Source organism: Dermacentor albipictus, chromosome 3, assembly GCF_038994185.2.
Source record: "Dermacentor albipictus isolate Rhodes 1998 colony chromosome 3, USDA_Dalb.pri_finalv2, whole genome shotgun sequence".
Classification (NCBI taxonomy): Eukaryota; Metazoa; Arthropoda; class Arachnida; order Ixodida; family Ixodidae; genus Dermacentor; species Dermacentor albipictus.
This window is the reverse complement of record NC_091823.1, coordinates 54,352,566-54,371,159: the sequence shown is the minus strand read 5'-3', so window position 1 is coordinate 54,371,159 and position 18,594 is coordinate 54,352,566. Positions and strand designations below refer to the sequence as shown.

The window sequence follows — 18,594 nt, the reverse complement described above, 5'->3', positions numbered from 1 at the left end:
GTCATTTCAACAGTTGTTCACTTTTACAAATTCCAAAGCATTCTCATTGCCAAAAATCTCAAATGAACACAACTTGGACATAGCCACTGTTATTAGCATAAAGTTAACTGCATCCATGCTTATAGTACATACGTTACACATCATATGCTTAACATAAGGTATACAAATGATATGATGTGGCAGTGGTATATATAAACTACCAATACCAGAGTGAAAATTTTGAGTTCGAACTTGAGAAAATGACCACCAGCTTCGCTGTTTTGACAGCTTTCACTGCATGGAAATGGCTTTACTTTTTTATAATGCTGATGTTCTAAAAGGGTATGGAGTCTCCATGACACCTCTGATAATGTACAAATTATAAACGCAGTTAAATATCAATATAATGAAGTCAGTAAAACTGGCAATTCGTTTTATTACACTGAAATTTCGTTATAAAGAAATTTGATCTTCTTTGCAAATAAGTACAGACACCAACTCATATTTCTTACACGGAAGGAGCAGCAAAATTTTCGGAATTATCGTGCAATCGGAAAAAGCAAATTTCAACCCGAAAAAATATAATTTTGTTGAATTGAGAGTCAGCGACAAAATATACGGTTTAATGCTGTGTCGACTATATCTTCACATCGGGGGCACAAAGCAAAGTCAGCCACACTTTCACGTCAACTCTGCCTCTGTGGCCGATGGTGTCACAGTAGGACAATGCTACCGTGAAAAGCGTCTGCAGCGGGGACGAATGCTTAGCCTGCCTCTTGCTCCAACGCATCTCCAGAACTCGAGATTACGCAACCTCCAGTATTAAACGTGTGGGAAGACGGAGCACATGATGTCACACCATCTTGGCAAACCAGCTATGAGAACACGCAGCAGACTATCTTTAAAAAAGTGCACAAGCTGCATATGCACTCATTCGCGGACAGCAATGCGCAGCCACGGCTGCACCAGAGCAGGAGACGCGTACCAACCTGCACAAGCGCCCCCCCCCCCCTTCCCTTGCTTGCACTTGATGGTGTTACCGCGAGCTTGCTCCCTTCTCCCTTTTTCCTTGGCCCGCACAGAAAGACTGCGCTCATCAAGCCACCATCCTCCTCGGCTGGCTCACCCTCACACGCTTTCACTTGCACCTAAAGCATACAGTGCAGGGGGCGTGATAGGATGTTATCACACTGGACTTTATATGTAACATGGCGCTGCTCCACTTCAGCGGTTGCTCTTAGTCAGGCAGTGCGTGATATGAGAGATGCGTTCACGAGCAGCCCCTTGTTATTCTATCGTTTCACCATTAACATCCGTGGAAGTTTCCATTTATTGCGCCGGTATTGCTTTGTTACGGAATTGAAATTTCACTGAATTGAGATCATGCATACACCGACTTCGTCATACTGAGATTCAAAATACATAGATGTTCTATGGACAAGAAGTTATGAAAAGTTGACTACTTCGTTATATCAAGAATTTCATATATTGATATTCCTTATATCGATGTTTAACTCGACGAACTTTGAAGAATGCAGCTGTCGAGATAATGCGATGCATTAGGATCGCTTCTTTTTAACCCTTTGAGGCGCCAATTAATTGTTGATTGAGAACTCACTTTTACCGCATTTCTTGCGTCTTGAGAATCATTAGGAGCATACAGCTGCAGAATAGACTAAGAATTTTCAATTATTTAGAGTCTTTTGTCAAGTTTACAGAAAGTGTACTGCATGCAAAAACTCACTACAGGAACATCAAATATGATAAGGTGAACTATTTCTCGCCTGGCAGGCTTGAAAAGCACCTATCTAGCCACTTGAAGATTATAGCTGGTGCAAAACATTGTGAAAAATAACGAAGGAAGTGAACTACGTACGACAACACCCAACCGTCGACCTTCCCGCTGGTTTTACCAAAGATTTTGCCCTTTCTTATTGAAACTTGCAGCACTATTCCAATCAGAAGTCTCTTAAAGTGTATGCAACAAGTTTTGAATATCGTTCTGTTTATCAATGCCTTTGCTGTTGACGCGCTACCTTGGTCTCCACAGTTGTGTACACAGCGCCTCAAGGGGTTAACAGTGAATAGCAGGAAATTTGTGAAGGGAGCCAGTTATAAAATGAAAATTGACATCGGCCTTTTATGAATGCAAATCTAGTGCATCGCCATGCAAACAGCAGGATACAGCTTCTGATTAAAGCACACCCACATCAGTCTTTGGGCTGGGAGGAAAAGTTGCCTTCGTTGAAAGATGACACCATAGGAAGCTGCACCTCTTGTGATAAGAAATAAAAAGTTGAAAGGTGCAAGTAACCATGCTTACGAAAACACATGAGATGTTCCACTCTTTGACGTGACCAGCGGCAGAGGTTAAGGATGTCAGGTCACGCTCGTGTTTGTTTGCTAGCCGCAGCTGCTGCATTTCCTCGTGGCCTGCAACATAGATGGCACTATTCTTCTATGCACTTGCTACCACCAGCACAGTCATGAAATCAAAATTCTGGTGTGTGTACAAGTTATTTTAATGGGAATTTGGTATCATGCTCCAAACCTGCGCTCTGTGTAATGAGAAATAGTACTGTCATGGAGAGTTGCAGATTAAGAGAAAGCATTAGGGTCAAGGCCAACTCCGACTTCCCTATTAGAACGCATGTGAGACGCAGCAATTCTCTTAACAGACAACTTCTGAACAAATTCTAATGAACTTTGTTGCAATTAGGAGAGAAAGCTAAATCCCATCGAATGTTAAAAGCACAATGTTGATTTGATTTGCATAGTTTGACACCATTATATGCAAGGTCGGCACCTTCGAACCATTTATGCTTCCCAGAAGACTATTGTCTCCGGTTGTTCCCATACTCTATATCAATAATGATAAAAGCAAATGCAGCAAAGAGGAAGCGCAGGGATCAACTTGTTGAGGTGCCGGCCCCTTTTTGCACACTTTAGCAATGTCACACGATGTTGCCTTCATTTGCGAGTGTGCTGTAGCTGTACAACTTTAAATTTAATCAATAGGAGTTATGTAATACATCGGTTGCTATCTCCAATGTACCAGGGAGCTCATTTCTGCCTCCTTCCGATGAAACTAGCCCATGCACCAGGTGCACAAATTGATAGCACTAGACAGCATGTTGCCATGGGGAAGGATAAAATGGACTGCGTTGAACTGGTTTGCGAACTGCTATAAAATCGTATTTTTCCACATGGAAATTAAACTGAAACGGAATCAGACCGCACTGAACCCAAACCGAACTGCTTTTTCTTTCCTCCAGTTTGACACCCTGGACAGAATGCAAAAATGCTCGTGTACCATGCTTTGGGTGCACATTAAAGAACCCCAGGTAGTAGCTGAAATTAATCCACAACCCCTCACTATGATGTCTCTTATAGACGACACGTTTTCATGACATTAAACCCAGTAATTAATTTGCTTAGATAGTCCTCCCTACATGTATGCACCACACAGTTCAGCCTCAGAATGAAGTTTGTAGTCACACGTGAAAAAACGGTGGCACAGGAGGGGACGATGGCATCTTTCCCAAAACATGGCAGCGACCAGGGGAGTGGCTACCCAGAAGAATTCAATGTTCGGCCTTCTCGGCAAAGGTAAGACTAACTAATGTGCTACCTCTTGGCACAGGCCACATAATGTCCGCTTGTTGATCAGCCAGCCACACGCTCGTCTCTGTGCAGACAGCGAGTCACAAGCTCGAGCAAGCCACAGGAAGGTCGTGCCATGAAGAGAAGACGCACCAGCCCCCACTGTTTACCGCAGCTCACTCAGACCTTTTACCAATTCATCACAGGCTAAAGCATTGGGAGCAACAAGCCACATCGCAGGGAGCATGCAAAATGCTTGATGCCCACCTCAAGTCACGGCTGGCAGATACTGATGACGAGGAAAGCACAGCGGAAATAAAATTTATTTAAGTTAGACTAACAAGCTGTAGAAGATAATTAAATTTGCTAATGCCATCATTTGCAAGATAAATGGTCGTTGAGATATGGTCCTCATATCCTTGAAAAATAATCTCGACCTTAAGCCTATGCGGAATGATCATAAGCACAATATGCTTTTATTGGCATTGGTGTTTGCTTTATATGGCCGCTACTTGTTTAAAAAACATGTCCATCAGTTTCATGACTTGAAACTACTGGAAACCAGTTGCCTTCATGCTGCATTATTTGTGTATTCCTGGTCCATCCTGTCATGGCAAGTAGTTAGCACCCCTGCTTCAAATTCACCTTTAGTTTGCTCCCACATCAATGCAAATAAGTGAGGCTATTTACCGATACATTTGAAAATTTTTACATCATCAATATAATACTTACACATTCTCATTAAATAGTCAATTATTACAAACCAGGTCATATAAACATAAATGTGCCACCGCCTCTACATGAGCTGTCTGGAGACTGTTCACTCCTGTGGGTAGCAGCAATGAAACACAGCAGGCAAAACTCAAACTCTGCACACTCAAGCATTACGGAAGGTGCAACCGAGCACTGAAACAGCTTCATTTGCAGTCAGAAATTTTAACTAACAATTTTTGTGTGTTAGGATGACGTTCCCGTAGATGGTACAACAGGTATGCAATAGTTTTTCCTTTTGTTTCCTTTCATCCTTTCTCTTTCTGGCACGAGTGCTATTCATAATAAATTAGTGCATCACTACTTCCATACAAGTGCTGGGTCAGATTTGGTTGAGCAGACCTAAAGTGCCAGCAAAATAAACAATGCTGTTTGAGCAACATGGGGAGAATTGGCTGCTACGAACCACTAGTTCTTGCAGAAGCTTCAAAGACAGTTGCATTACTGCGTTTACTGCAGGGTATATGAAATTCCTTTTGACACCACACTAACATACTGTATTTGTTTGAATCTAGGTTGATTTTTTTTAAGCTGCGATTTATCAAACTTCTAGGTAGGCTTATATTCAACATTGTTAGGTGCTGTTGGAACTAGGAGAATGGCAGTCTACTAATGCCAGTGCTTAAAGATGGCACTGTAGCCAATAATATTATTAGCTGCTGCCATATCGCACCGTACTACAACTCTCAGTTAACGGTACGTCATTTTGTCCCCATTTAATACATGCAGTGCAGCCACAGCCACTGTTTTCTCAAATTTCACCTTCAGAGAGACACCAGCATCGAGCATGAGGTGTTAGTACAATGCTGCCTACATGAGCTGGGGCAAGGGCATCACTGGCAGTGCATATTAACGCGATAGTGTTAAGGGCCCCGCGTCACAAAAAATCTCTTGTCTGCGTCTGAAGTTGTTTCGCAAAAAATCATTCTGAGCCACAACCACACAGGCCCTCCACACGGCACTAGACGTTACTGAAATAACTGAATTCCTCGCAGTAAGATGCGTCAGAAAAATAGTGAAGTATGACCTAACACAACCTACAGGCACAATAGCATTGGAGTTTAATTTGAATATACCAGAAAACATAATTTTGTTACGCAGAAACTCGAGCACAAACCCCTTTTCCAGCGTTTCTACCATTCATAGGGCGGCATGACCAGCACAGCTCAGTTCCTTGCAACAACACCATCGCGCTCACCTCTGCCCATCTGCAAGAAAGCTGCGGTTGCCAGGAAGTATGACAAGCAGTCGGGGCTCTTTGAGTGCTATCGCATTCTACTCTTAACGGCAAAGCTTAAGCATCCTCCAAAATAAATGTCATTTGCTTTTTGTGGCTGTTGTTCATTACTATTATCTTGGTCAGCTCATACTTGAAGAAAGCTTTGTTTTTTAGTTTTCGACCTTCCGAATTCGGGGGGTCCGCTTACAATTGAGGCCGGCCTAGGTTTGAGTAAATAGAGTAAGCATGTTTTCTATGTGGAGACAGCGAGGGTGAGAAGGAAACAATCCTAGAACACCGACATGTGCGCTATTTTGTCGGTGTGCAGCTGTTTCTTCATTGAAAGCATGAAACGCTTATGGCAAACATGCTTACATGAAACATCCAATGATTATGTCGAACTAAAATGGCCAAAACATTTGCGCACCAGCACTAAAATCAGTTTGTACAGAAAGAATTACACGCTGCAGAAGTTGCATATCCTTCAGCCTACATCTGCGCTCCTGAAGACAGACGCTGCCACTCTGTTACCCAATACTGGTTGCGAATCTCACACTACGTAATAGGGCCTTCAAATGATAAAGTGTTCTTGTTCCATTGTAGAGCACACTGTTGAAGGTAATATTCATAACCTGCCAAGAAATGACCTGCAAGCAAAGCTCCTTATGTGCTTAAACTTAATGCACTTGCATATTTGTGTTTAACAAAAACAGAATTTTGAGCTTTACTTCAAGGCTTGGAGCCAACTCAACTGTGCAATGGAATTCCTGCTCCATACTGCAGTGCAAGGAGAACAATTGCATTCAGCCAACAGGGACTCAGGAGCATCAGAGATGCAACAGGAGTTACACCACATAGCCCACAGTTAGCTACAACTATGTGAACAGCGCTCCATACACTTTTGAAAGAGTGGCAGGCATTCTCATTACCAAACATCACAAATGGGCACAACTTGTGTGCAGCCACTGTTATTACAGTGATCAGTTAACTGAATCCACTCTTATACATATGTCACACATCATATGTTTAACATACGGTACACATATATATGATATGATATAGCAGTAGTACGCATTTATTACCATTACCAGAGTGCCTTAGTTCTTTAACTGTAGATTTTATAAAAGAGCATTAGAGTCTAAATGACATTCCTATTAAGGTAAGAGTGCAAACATTAACTTTAAGGAATGCAGCAGTCAAGACAATCAGGAGTGCAGATTTTTCGGCTAGTTGGTTCGTTGCATCAATTGAAACCATAGTGCTGGATTGGCACGGACAAGAAAGACAACAGGATGTGCGCTATCAACTGAATTTTATTTCAGAAAAGCATGGTACTTATACTGGTCAAATGAGTGGAAATCCTTCGTTTGATCGGTATAGGTACCATGCTTTTCTGAAATAAAATTCAGTTGATAGCGTACGTCCTGTCGTTTTTCTTGCTTGTGTCAATCCAGCGCTATGACTTCAAATGATGTCAATACGATGTGATGCTTTCAGGGTGCCTCTTTGAGGGAACTCAACGAGCTCAGCTGCATGGCTTATTATAAATATAACATTGTGGTAGCTACTGAATAAAGTGATCTTGTCAGTATGTGGCAATTGCTGCTGTAAACGGCAGGATAAATCTGCTTTTCTTATGTGTAAGAACTCAACACACATGGACAGCTCTGAACCGCTGTTATAAAATTTCATTTTTCCAAACCAAAACAAAACTGGAATGAAATCTAAGTGCACTGCACCCAAACTGAACTGGAGCTTCATTTTTCCCGTTCCACCCCCCCCCCTCCCCTTTCCACAAGTTTGACACCCTGGACAGAATGTAAAAATGCTCGTGTACCATGCTTTAGGTGCCCATTAAAGAACCCCAGGTAGCTGAAATTAATCTACAACCCCTCACTATGATGTCTCTTATAGACGACAAGTTTTCATGACATTAAACCCAGTAATTAATTTGCTTAGATAGTCCTCCCTACATGTGTGCACCACACAGTTCAGCCTCAGAATGAAGTTTGTAGTCACACGTGAAAAAACGGTGGCGCAGCAGGGGATCATGGCATCTTTCCCAAAACATGGCAGCGACCAGGGGGGTGGCTACCCGAAAGAATTCAATGTCTGGCCTTTTCGGTAAAGGTAAGACTAACTAACGTGCTACCTCTTGGCACAGGCCACATAATGTGCGCTTGTTGATCAGCCAGCCACACGCTCGTCTTTGTGCAGACAGCAAGTCACAAGCTCGAGCAAGCCACAGGAAGGTCGCGCCATGAAGGGAAGACACTCACCAACCCCCACTGTTTACCGCAGCTCACTCAGACCTTTTACCAATTCATCACAGGCTAAAGCATTGGGAGCAAAAAGCCACATTGCAAGAAGCATGCAAAATGCTCGATGCCCATCTCAAGTCACGGCTGGCTAATACCGATGACGAGGAAAACACCACGGAAATAAAATTTACTTAAATTAGACTAACAATTTGGAGAAGAGAATTAAATTTGCTAATGCCATCATTTCTTAGATGAACAGTGGTATATGGTCCTCATATCCTTGAAAGATAATAGCAAACTTAAACCTATGCAGAATGGTCATATGCACAGCATGCTTTTACTGACATTGGTGTTTCTTGGCTCTATGGGCCCATTAGTTGTTTAAGAATTAAACACATTAGTTTGAATTTCCACTTACAGAACCCGCTTGGCTGCATGCTACGTCACCCGAGTATTCCCAGTCCATCTCTTCATAAGGAGCTAGCACTGCTGTTTCATGTTTACTTTCGATTGCTCTCACACCAACGTAAATGAAATCGAATCAAACTTTATTCATCTCAAGAAGAGAAAGGGGGTGGCAAGAAAAAGCTGCTTAACTGTAGCTTGACTCTGAACAACCAAAAAACAACTGAAAGTCTATTCACCAATATATATAAAAATTTGAACATCACCTATATAATACAAGGTTTAAACTGAACAGCAAGGTACTCAATCATTTACTCAATATGTATATATACTTACAGTCTTATTAAAGAGGTAATCATTATGCACCACACTGCATAAAACTTTAAAATGCCACCACCTCTATATTAGCTGTCTCTGGAGACTGTTCACCCCAATAGGTAGCATGAGTGATATGCAGCTGGCAAAACTGAAACTGCACGCTCAAGAATTATAGAAGTAGAAGGTGTGAAGTTCCTCTCACCATATTAAACGGCGATCCTGGCATGAAGGGGGCTTTCTGTAGACAGCTGTCCTTCAAGGTCACTCTGCTGGTAAGGTCAATCAGGCTGAAAGATGACAATCCTAGCCACAATAACCAAATTATAAACTTGACAGATCGATTGGAGCAACATGCTCCAATCTGCCAAGTTCAGCCGTTCACTCCGATTAAGCATGATTGCAATGCAAAGATCAGTTGAGACAACAGCTCACCCTCATCTCTTTGTTGTGTTTATATATGTTTTCATTATTAAAATTAATGATGACTTCACTTTTTTTCCGCACTTTTCAGCACAGACTATTAAACAAAAATGCAAATAATGCAGCTGAATCCTGAAGAAATAAGTATATGACAATAGCCAAATTCCATGTTTGTAAACAAAGGGCACATGGCAGCACACAGCGGAAGCTAAGAACATAATCCTGCATTAACACTTGTTTTTTTGTAGTTTGCTGTTTTTGAACGCTTTCACCCAGGACTTTTTCAGAATTTGCCGCTATCTGTCTCACCCTGTGTGTGTGCATGTTCCGTGGGTGTAACTGTGATGGCAGCATTTTAATAGCTTTGTAAATAACACTCTGCAGCTTGTCTATACAGGTCTTCTCACTGAAATCTGAAAACAATCCCTCAAATTTATACAGGAGCACCTAAGTATTTGCTTCCGCTGATAAGCTGATCTACACTCAAGCCCGGCGTTGCAAGGTGTCTTTTCAGTAGTGTATTCTAAACAGCGTTCAAACAGTAGGTACGTGTTGACGCTGTTCTTTTAATTAAATAGCACGTATCATACATCCAGCAGTTCACCGGCTTCAGCACAGCAAAGAGCATTTTAACTGATACACATTGAACTCAGCATTAATGCATCATTTAAACAATGGGACAGAGCTTTGAACCAATGCCTCCTTTACTAGATGCCAGCCGCACTGCTCGCTTTCCCAGTGCGGCAGCGGTTCCCTAAGTTGAAGTTAGTTCAGCATAAATTCCGTGAAGTGGCGCTTGTTGCCTTTTCAACTTCCGGCGGATGTGGCAGCGATGGCTGAATGCTCCGCCGGCGTTTTATATGCGCGGGCGTCTGTTAGCGAGCGTTGTCGCTGGCCTCCGAGATGGCAACAGACGCCATGGTAATCTCAGAGGCCGCAGCACGTGATCTAGGTTGCAGACGTCCGCCACAAGCGGCGCTCGTTGCCTTTTCGCAGAGGAGAAAAAAGGGAGAGGGCCAGGAACCGAGTTTACGGACAACGCGGCTGGCATCTAGTAAAGGAGGCATTGTTTGAACAGCCACATCGATGGTGACATATTGTGAGGCATTGCTCAACTAAATCACCCAGGCCTTGCAGGTGCGAAAGTTACTGCAGTGATGCAAGCTTCCTAATATACTATGCTATATTATAGGAAATGCACAACTTTCCAGCACAAAAGCATAAAGCAGACAAGCAAAGGGTATTTAAGATGTTCTGTGTATTTTTTCAGGCTGTACATGGAGTCGCAAAACATTTCGCAGAATCAACCAAGTGCCATTGCACTCAGCTTAAATACACATATAAGTGCACGAAACTGCAAGCACTTAATATTCTTGCAAAGCTGAGCTTCACATATATTTCAGATAGGTAAGAGTTTTACACACGAAGTACTTTTGCGCAACTGCACGCCACACTTTTTGAGGCATTGCACTATGACATACATGAGAGGACAGTTTATCACAACAGACAGTTCAATGCAGCAGAGAATAGCTGTCGGCAATAAAGAGAGAGATCATGAAAGAGACACTAAAGATGTAACTTATAATGTCAGCCTGAAGTGATATGTTATACTCCTTAGGCTGCAATCAGCAAAGTCTTACCATGAGCAGAGGCTCGGTATGACACGAAAAATGCAAATATGAAAGACAGGTAGCAACCTCACCTTGAGATTCCTGCGCTAGCTGCCTGTGATGTCAGAGATTTCAGCAGCATCTGCTCAGAACTACTTAGCTGTGTATCAATAGGAAAGAAACAATTACATTTAATTTGAATGTATGCAAAGACACCACAGGGCAACTTTTACAGATATTTCTAAAAAAAAAGGGCCCAAAGACAAGTAGGCAATGTATAATCTGCATCAAACCGATGTCATCAGTGCCACAGCATTCAAAAATTAAAGTTTCGTCTTCATTTTGTCTAATAGTATTAAACAAACTTTTTTTTTTTTGTCAACAAAATGGATACAGAGTTCTGCAAGAAAAACCCAATTTGTTTTTGTTTACTGTCTCTTTAAGCTATACACAGAAAAATTTACTTATGTAGGCAGAGGCACACTGGTCAATTCATACAATTTTCACACAATCTGCTAAGACACACAGGAATCACAGAAACCACAGTGCTATTTCACATAGGCAGCAAAATGTGACAGGCACAAGCAATATCCAGCACTATGGTTGTTGTGACAGGCTGCAAGATCTTGGGAAACCCAAGCGTAAGAAATTTTGGTCAGTAACACATTCACTACAGTTCAATGTAATGAAATAAATACAAAACAATTATAAAACAGTTGTAAAAACTTCACTCAGTTAAAGCTCACCGGTGCCTTTGTAAAATATTTTTGTGGTACAACACGTTCACCTATATTTTGAGTGAGAAGAATCGGGGAAGGTGAGGGGTATTGATTCAGTGAACCCAATGAAGCGAATAGACAATAATGCCAAGCCTTCATTTCCTCTTTCATTGGTTTCACTTGGCCGTAACATCTATCTATATTTTGCTTTTCCTCACAGCTGTAAAGAAAAAGAAATGAGAAATCTCAGATAAATACAAAAAAAAGAAAGAGGAAACGAATAAAATTAGAAAGTAAAAAAAGCAAGAAAACTGTTAGAAAACTTAATATGATCTTCCTTGTTTTCAAAATTACAAAGGCTGACATCATTAGGTGGAGAAAATATTCGTGCACCATTTACAGTGTCCCTCAATCATAAATTCCAAATTTTCTGATCGAATGTTCGGAACATACCAGCAAACTTAATTGCTCAAGATACACAAGTAGACCATAGATGTCACAATAAAGGTAATCAAGAAGAAAAAAAATATAAAAAATACTGTACATGACATAAGTTATAATATATAAAAATTGTGTAAATCTCAGATGGACAATTTTGATCGAACATTCTTGCAGTTGTAAGTTGTTAGACTTCGCCCTAGTCATCAATGTCTCACCACTAGCTGAAGCAAATGGTTACAAATATACATGTTTGGTATTACTGCAAATTAAGCATGCAAATAAGATATAAATTTCGATGACAACCAGGCAATTTGATTGCACCAAACTTAAATTCAGTATCAGTGTCCGATGTCAACATTTTACACAACAAAATAGATTTATCAATGAAGGCTGATTTAGAATAATATTTACAAATTATGCGAACAACTTTTGCATAAATAAAACAAACTAAAGAAATTATATTTTAAATGGCTATGTTTATCAGCACAAACAAACACAAAAACTTGTGTTTTGATGCATTGTACACTAGTGGTTAGCACGAGGTTAAAAATTACACTTGGCTTGTAGCTTCAAAGTGTTCAAACCTCAGCAGATGTTCTTATCCTTATAAGAACTAGTGCTAAGGTATTCCAGTTCTATGTTCGTATAAGCTCAGATGACTCCTTTAGTCACTAACACCAGTAATAAAAATAAATTTTTACATAAGGAACCTACACAATGACTTTTTACTTAACACCTTAGGAACTTATAAACTTTGGTAGTGTGACAAGCTTTAACTTGCAGGAATTAAGTCTTTAAATGATGTGGTCTGAATTGGAATCTACTTGAAGCAAACAGCACAAATGTTGATTTCCCACCATTCAAATTGTACAATCACAGCAACATCTCTCACACGGTATTGTGACAGACCTGAAGCACAAAAATGCAGAGACGACCCCTTCAAATTTAGCAAGAGTTTGACACGCTCAATTTTGCAAATGCTATTGCAGCAATCCTAAATCTCAGTATTATAGAAATGCTCACTTCAATTTTAAGAGTGCATTAACATAAAATTTGTCCTTCATGCAAGAAATTTATCTCTCTGCAGCGTAAGTTTTGCTTTGAATCCAGCAGTGTCTATGTACAGTGCAGTTAACTCTTATTAAAGAGTGCATTCTGCTAGTATTCAAATGCTATGGCACTTAAATCTGGCATTAAATGCTGCATATTCATCTTCCATAAACAAAAACTTGCACTAAATGTTGCATGGAGTGCAAGTCTGCCGCAAAATAGGATAAATGCTGAAGTTATGTGTGAGTGAATACTAAAGAGATGTTCCAATAAGGAACATATCAGCCCATACAAGTTAAACTGCTCACAAAACAAAACATTAACTCCACGTCCGAACATTATATTGACATGCAAGCACAACTAAAAGAATGTGCATCATGCCACATGTAATCGTTTTGGCTGTACACTACACATGCGAAACAGATTAAACATTGGAATGTTTAGCTCGAGCGCAGGACCAAAATAAATATGAAAAGATGAGTAAGCTTTGTTATTTTATGATGCTTAAGCCTAATCTGTTCACAATAGGTGCAATCTTAGCTGCTCGTTGAATAGAAATTTTCTGGCTGGAAAGTATGGACACAACTGTTGAATACTACCATCACTGCCACCAGGTAAAGCAGCACCAATATAACTTGTCCAGCACAATTTGTCTACTATTTTCTTTTGTCACTTACACACATTTCCTTTGCAATTAAATTATAAGCACACATGCTTGAACGATGTGAACATACGCATCCACCAGATGGCCACATAACAAACATTTTCTTGTGAAAAAATGACATTACTTAGAAGACAAAGTGAAGCTACTAGCACTAAGCACAACAAAACATAGTTCTCACGCAGCTGCTTGTTTAGTGGGGCACACACAAGCGCAAACCACCAGAGAGTCAGCAAATTCACTGGGCAACGGCATCAGGGATGTGCCTCTTCAGGTGGGACTTCAGGTTGCTCTTTTGGGCGAACCCCTTGGCACAGAAGCTGCAGCGGAATGGTCTTTCCCCTGTGTGTGTTCGCTGGTGCGCTATCAGGTTGGTCTGATAGTCAGTGCGGTAAGGACAGAAAGAACACTGGTACCTGCCCACTTGGTTGATGTAGGGAGAACGTCGGCGTCGCTGCCGGTCTATGGGGCACTCTACCAGCGGCACGGCAGTGGGAAGCAAGGCGTTAGACGCAACTCCAGCTGCACAAGAGAAACACACATGGGGTACAAACAGCTGCTAAAAAAATAGCCAACATAGGTTTCCGGGAGTTTTGTACGACATGCACACATTACCACCATCACACGACTATGGTGCCACGCAAGTGTCAGGCTGCCGTGGAAGCACTAGCATCACAAGGAGGGTTAGCGCTAAGCATGTCTTCAAACTACCTATGCTAACTCAAACTACTCTCTTGTTCAAGTCCATTGTTCTTTTTTTTTTTCAGTCACAATGCCCTGAAATAAGAATGTGCCAAGGAAAGTTTGGGAAGCGCAGGTCCAGTCAAAAGTTAGATTCTACTTGTCTGCTGCATAAAGCTTTTAGCAGCTACGAATTTCCAATAACCTCATACCAAGAATAGCAATGCAACACAGTAAGCCCTACAGGAGCAAATTAATTCTGTCCATTGAAAATTTAGTTTAACCACTTCTTTTGCATCTTTAAAATCCTGAAAAGCGTACAGCTGGAGAACCGATTGCGATTTTGTTATACCTTGGCGAGTTTTGCCAAGGTTACACAATGTAGTCTCCGTGCAACAACTCTGTACAGAAATGCCAGAAAAAATAACTATTTTATGTGTAGCATACTTATAAAGCATCTATCCAACTACTTAAAAATGCGCCTCATGTGAAACATTTTGAGCAACAGCAGAACTTAACGGGCTTCACGATGACGCACTGACATTGAGCACAAACACGCAGCCATCTAAATTTCAACTCTTTACACATATCAAATCTCGCAGCCCAGGTCTAATCAGAAGTGTTTCAAGACATATGCAGCACAGTTTAGATATTTTCATCAGTGCTCTTGCTTTTCATAGATCTTGGCACGCACAAATGTGCACACATTGCCTGAAGAGAATAATCCAACAAATTTTAGCCAAACCCTACCCCAGATATCACCGCTAGTGTTGCATCTTCTAACTATGGCTCAGCATCACAGCATCAAATCAATGGCAAGGTAGATACATCAGTCTAAAGCTCTAGTTAGCCGTCACTTTTTTTGTACGTCATAATGCCTACCACATAATTCTTCTTGTGATAAGCACATTTCAGACAACAAAGCACTAGTTTCATTACAGTGACACAATATTTAATGCTTTTCCTGAAGTACCACAGGCCGACATCTAGCATTGTATGGCTTCCCTTCAGCAAGTTTGCCCAAATTCAATGCACATAAGGGTGTGCAAAGTTCCCGCAAGCGTTTTTTTTTTTTTTATTCTGCTTCTCTAGAGGCAAATTTATTATACATCAGCATATTCATCCAGTGTTTCTCCCTCTGCTGTTCCCAAGCAACACACACAAGCTGATCTGGGTGCCCCTATTATGCAGGATAAAAATGCCTATCGTCCGCCCCGGTGGCTTAGCGGCTGTGGTGCCGCACTGCTAAGCACGAGGTTGTGGGATCAAATCCCAGCCCCGGCTACCGCATCTAAATGGTACTGAAAGGCAAAAATGCCCATGTACCATGCACTGGGGGCACATTAAAGATCCCCTGGTGGTCAAAATTAACCCAGAGTCAGCCACTACAAAGTGACTTGTAATAAGATTGTGGTTTTCCCACCTAAAACCCCAGAATTCACTCAAAATGCCTACAAGCTGCCCAGAATCTCACAGCACAACTTTGAACAGAACCTCAGTAACAATTTCACTTCAGTGGGGTAGCTGAAAGTTTGCAAGCTCAGTCAAAAAAGATAGCAAGGTTTACCTACTGCATACATAAAGGAAAAAAGGAAACCAGCTTTCGTTTTTCATTAGCTGATTAGTGGCCATTAAGACTGGCTCACAAAACACTACACGAAATTAATAAAAACTTGAAAACTAGATAATACTTCAAGTGTACAAGCTAAGACAGGAAACTTGCAGCACACAGCTTTTAAGACGTTATTTTAACAGTTTGGTGTAAAATTTAAACACAAAGAAACACCACTACAAACAATTACCTGCACTTAACTAGCATTTGCTAGAGAAGTGCCATCACTACATGACAAGACATGCACCAACTGCACACAATGCTATTTGTTTGCGGATAGTACCTTGATGAGACATTCTCCAGCTCCCTTTCACAACTGTGTCACCTTTACTCACTGGAATGCATACAGCACCATGAAATATTAGCCATGTTGCACCCTTCTTGGGTGCATACATGAAACATGGTAACCCACAATTATTATGAGACACTAAGGGGCCACATGTTATTCGGCAATGGATACACACCACATTCAGAAAAGCCAGACTGCCACTTCCCACTAACACACCCATTGCTGCATAATGCAAATCTGCCAGAATAAACTATGTATGCAGCATTGCAATCTTGCAAATGCACAGCCCCATGCAATGCGGCAACTTATCTGTATTGCACAAAACTGACTTCACATATGCATCAAACACAAGTGTACCTCAGGGCCACCTATTGGAGAAAAAAATTACTTCTTATTTTTCACAGTCCAAGTTAGAACTCCTACCTTGGAAGACCATCGTGACTAGATGGGCAGAAATGGCTGGGAAGCTAGTAGCTACAAAAGCATGCATGAAGGGCCCAACAGGACACTACAATTGCTGAAGATTCAAAGGGAACTTCAGTATTTCAGAGAGGCAATGTCCAAGGCTAAAATTGTTATACATTTCAACAAATAAGAGATGAGAAGTGCGCCAACTGTACTTTTCATCAGCATGGGTACAGACAGGCATGGCGCTTTAACTCTCCTTGGACAAGTATATACGTATGTTTCTCAAATGTCAGTAGGTGCAAGCTTAACTAAAATTTGTGCTTGCCGAGACTGCAACTTCCAGCACACTTGCATTGCTGCAGCACTTTCATGAACATAAGTAGCATACTTGTGGTTGAAAGCATCACAAAAATTGCAGTCACAAAACTAAAAGACAAGCCACATGCCTAATCATATGAGAAAGGCAACATTCAAAAATAAACATTCATCCAATAATTTCTTATGCTGATAAATTCCACTTTGCAGACAAAAAGGAAGAGCCACTTCTTGCACCATGTAGCACACTGTGTTAACCAAAAAAACAAGTGTTTGTTGTAAAACCTGTGGCTAAGAAAAAAAAAAGCAGTTCTTAAAATCGAACTATGCATGGTTATGTCCATGAGTTGGCATTGAACTTTAGTTGCTTAAGATTATATAAATAAACAAGGACAATGTGAGCACAATCTGCACTTCAACAGTGGATTGGGACTGCCATTTTTGCTATAAATGGTGGTCACATGTATCCCTTCATATAATTTGTGAAGCATGCCTTACATAACAAGGCAACAAGCCATGCACAAACCCTTTGGCAGACACCTTGGAGGATAGCAGCAATGTGATGCAGCGAAATAGACGCACAACCCTTAAATAGTAACTTTGACGCAATGACTGATTATGTTCATGCAAAGGTGCACTAGAAATTCATAAAATCTCCAATACATAAAGCTTCTTTGTTGGCACACAAACCATTAATACAGTTTGTCATAAACTCGGGTTTCTAAGTGGACTAGAATTTTTAATATCGCATTTATTCAAAATTTACAGAAACTGACGCTGTAAGTATCCTTTACATCACTTTAACCTACAGATAACAGGAGGCTCTGACGCGGCGTACTCAAGCCTACACAAAACGTTTTGTTGACGTGCATTTTACCTAAAAACAAACGCTTTTGTCACGCCGTTCAAAATTTGCGTGAAACGAGCTTCGATCCAATCATGTTAAATCAAACAAAAAAATGTACATCCCAGTGAGTCGACTGCTTTTTTACAGGCAAATGGATGAACGTCGTAGCAAAAACAGTGTTCACATTTTGTCTACATCACGATTATCACGTTCCGTATCCGCAATAAATGTCGGCACCGTCCTTCCACGAAACACACGCTGTCACAAAAACAGCTAAACTTCATGTAGTCGCAGGTGTGCGCCGTAGACTGGTCGTGGAACATCAGCCTGAAATACAAAGCAGTCCATCAGCACTACGTCAATGCAACCTAAAGCCGCGCAAAAGCAACACTGGCTCGAATTAAAACCATGGTGGCACGTTAGACGCAGATTGCACACAGATGCGACTTCGTAGCAAAACCGTAGAGACAAGTCGCTGGCCACGAGGGAAGAAATAGCGAAGAAACGCTTTTTCTTTTTTCCTGCCTACGCAGCTAGCTGCAAAAAAATGTTATCTAAATATTTTTCCCCGTTCCTTTCACTAGACATGCACCGCTTTCTTGATCGACAAGCACGCTTGCGAAACAGCTACCAGAGAATAGTAAGGGAAACAAAGGCGAAACATTCCCTTCTGCCCAGAGGTTTCAAACAAATCCCACAATTGCCCCTCTACCAATCCGAGCCGGCCGAGCCATAGAAACAGCCGTGGGTCGAGCTATCTGCCATCTTCGAATTTAAACAATCATACCGATAACGATGCCGCTGCTTCACATGTCTTCGGTGAATTCGATTTTTTTTACCATAAACTTCCAGTAAATTATCACGAATAAAACGACGTGGCTACTTTGCTTCCCGTGAAGGGGAAAGAGAACAACAAGCAACTTTCCAGCATTCGGAGTTTAAAGGCCTCACACGACGCGCGCGCTTTCAAAACAGCAGTTCGGCA

At 41.2% G+C, this 18,594-nt stretch overlaps 1 long non-coding RNA gene across 2 annotated transcripts; it reads right to left on the bottom strand.

The window, feature by feature from the left end:
• Nucleotides 1-1,020: 1,020 nt before the first annotated feature.
• LOC139057397 (uncharacterized) lies at nt 1,021-18,571 on the bottom strand. Of its 2 annotated transcripts, XR_011512737.1 has the most exons (4): nt 18,397-18,571; nt 16,034-17,936; nt 8,759-13,979; nt 1,021-2,412 (listed from the first exon to the last, which is right to left on the bottom strand). It is a non-coding gene; the product is annotated as an uncharacterized lncRNA (long non-coding RNA). The 2 variants fall into 2 exon arrangements; XR_011512736.1 differs by lacking the exon at nt 18,397-18,571 and having other exon boundaries at nt 16,034-18,366.
• Nucleotides 18,572-18,594: the final 23 nt, after the last annotated feature.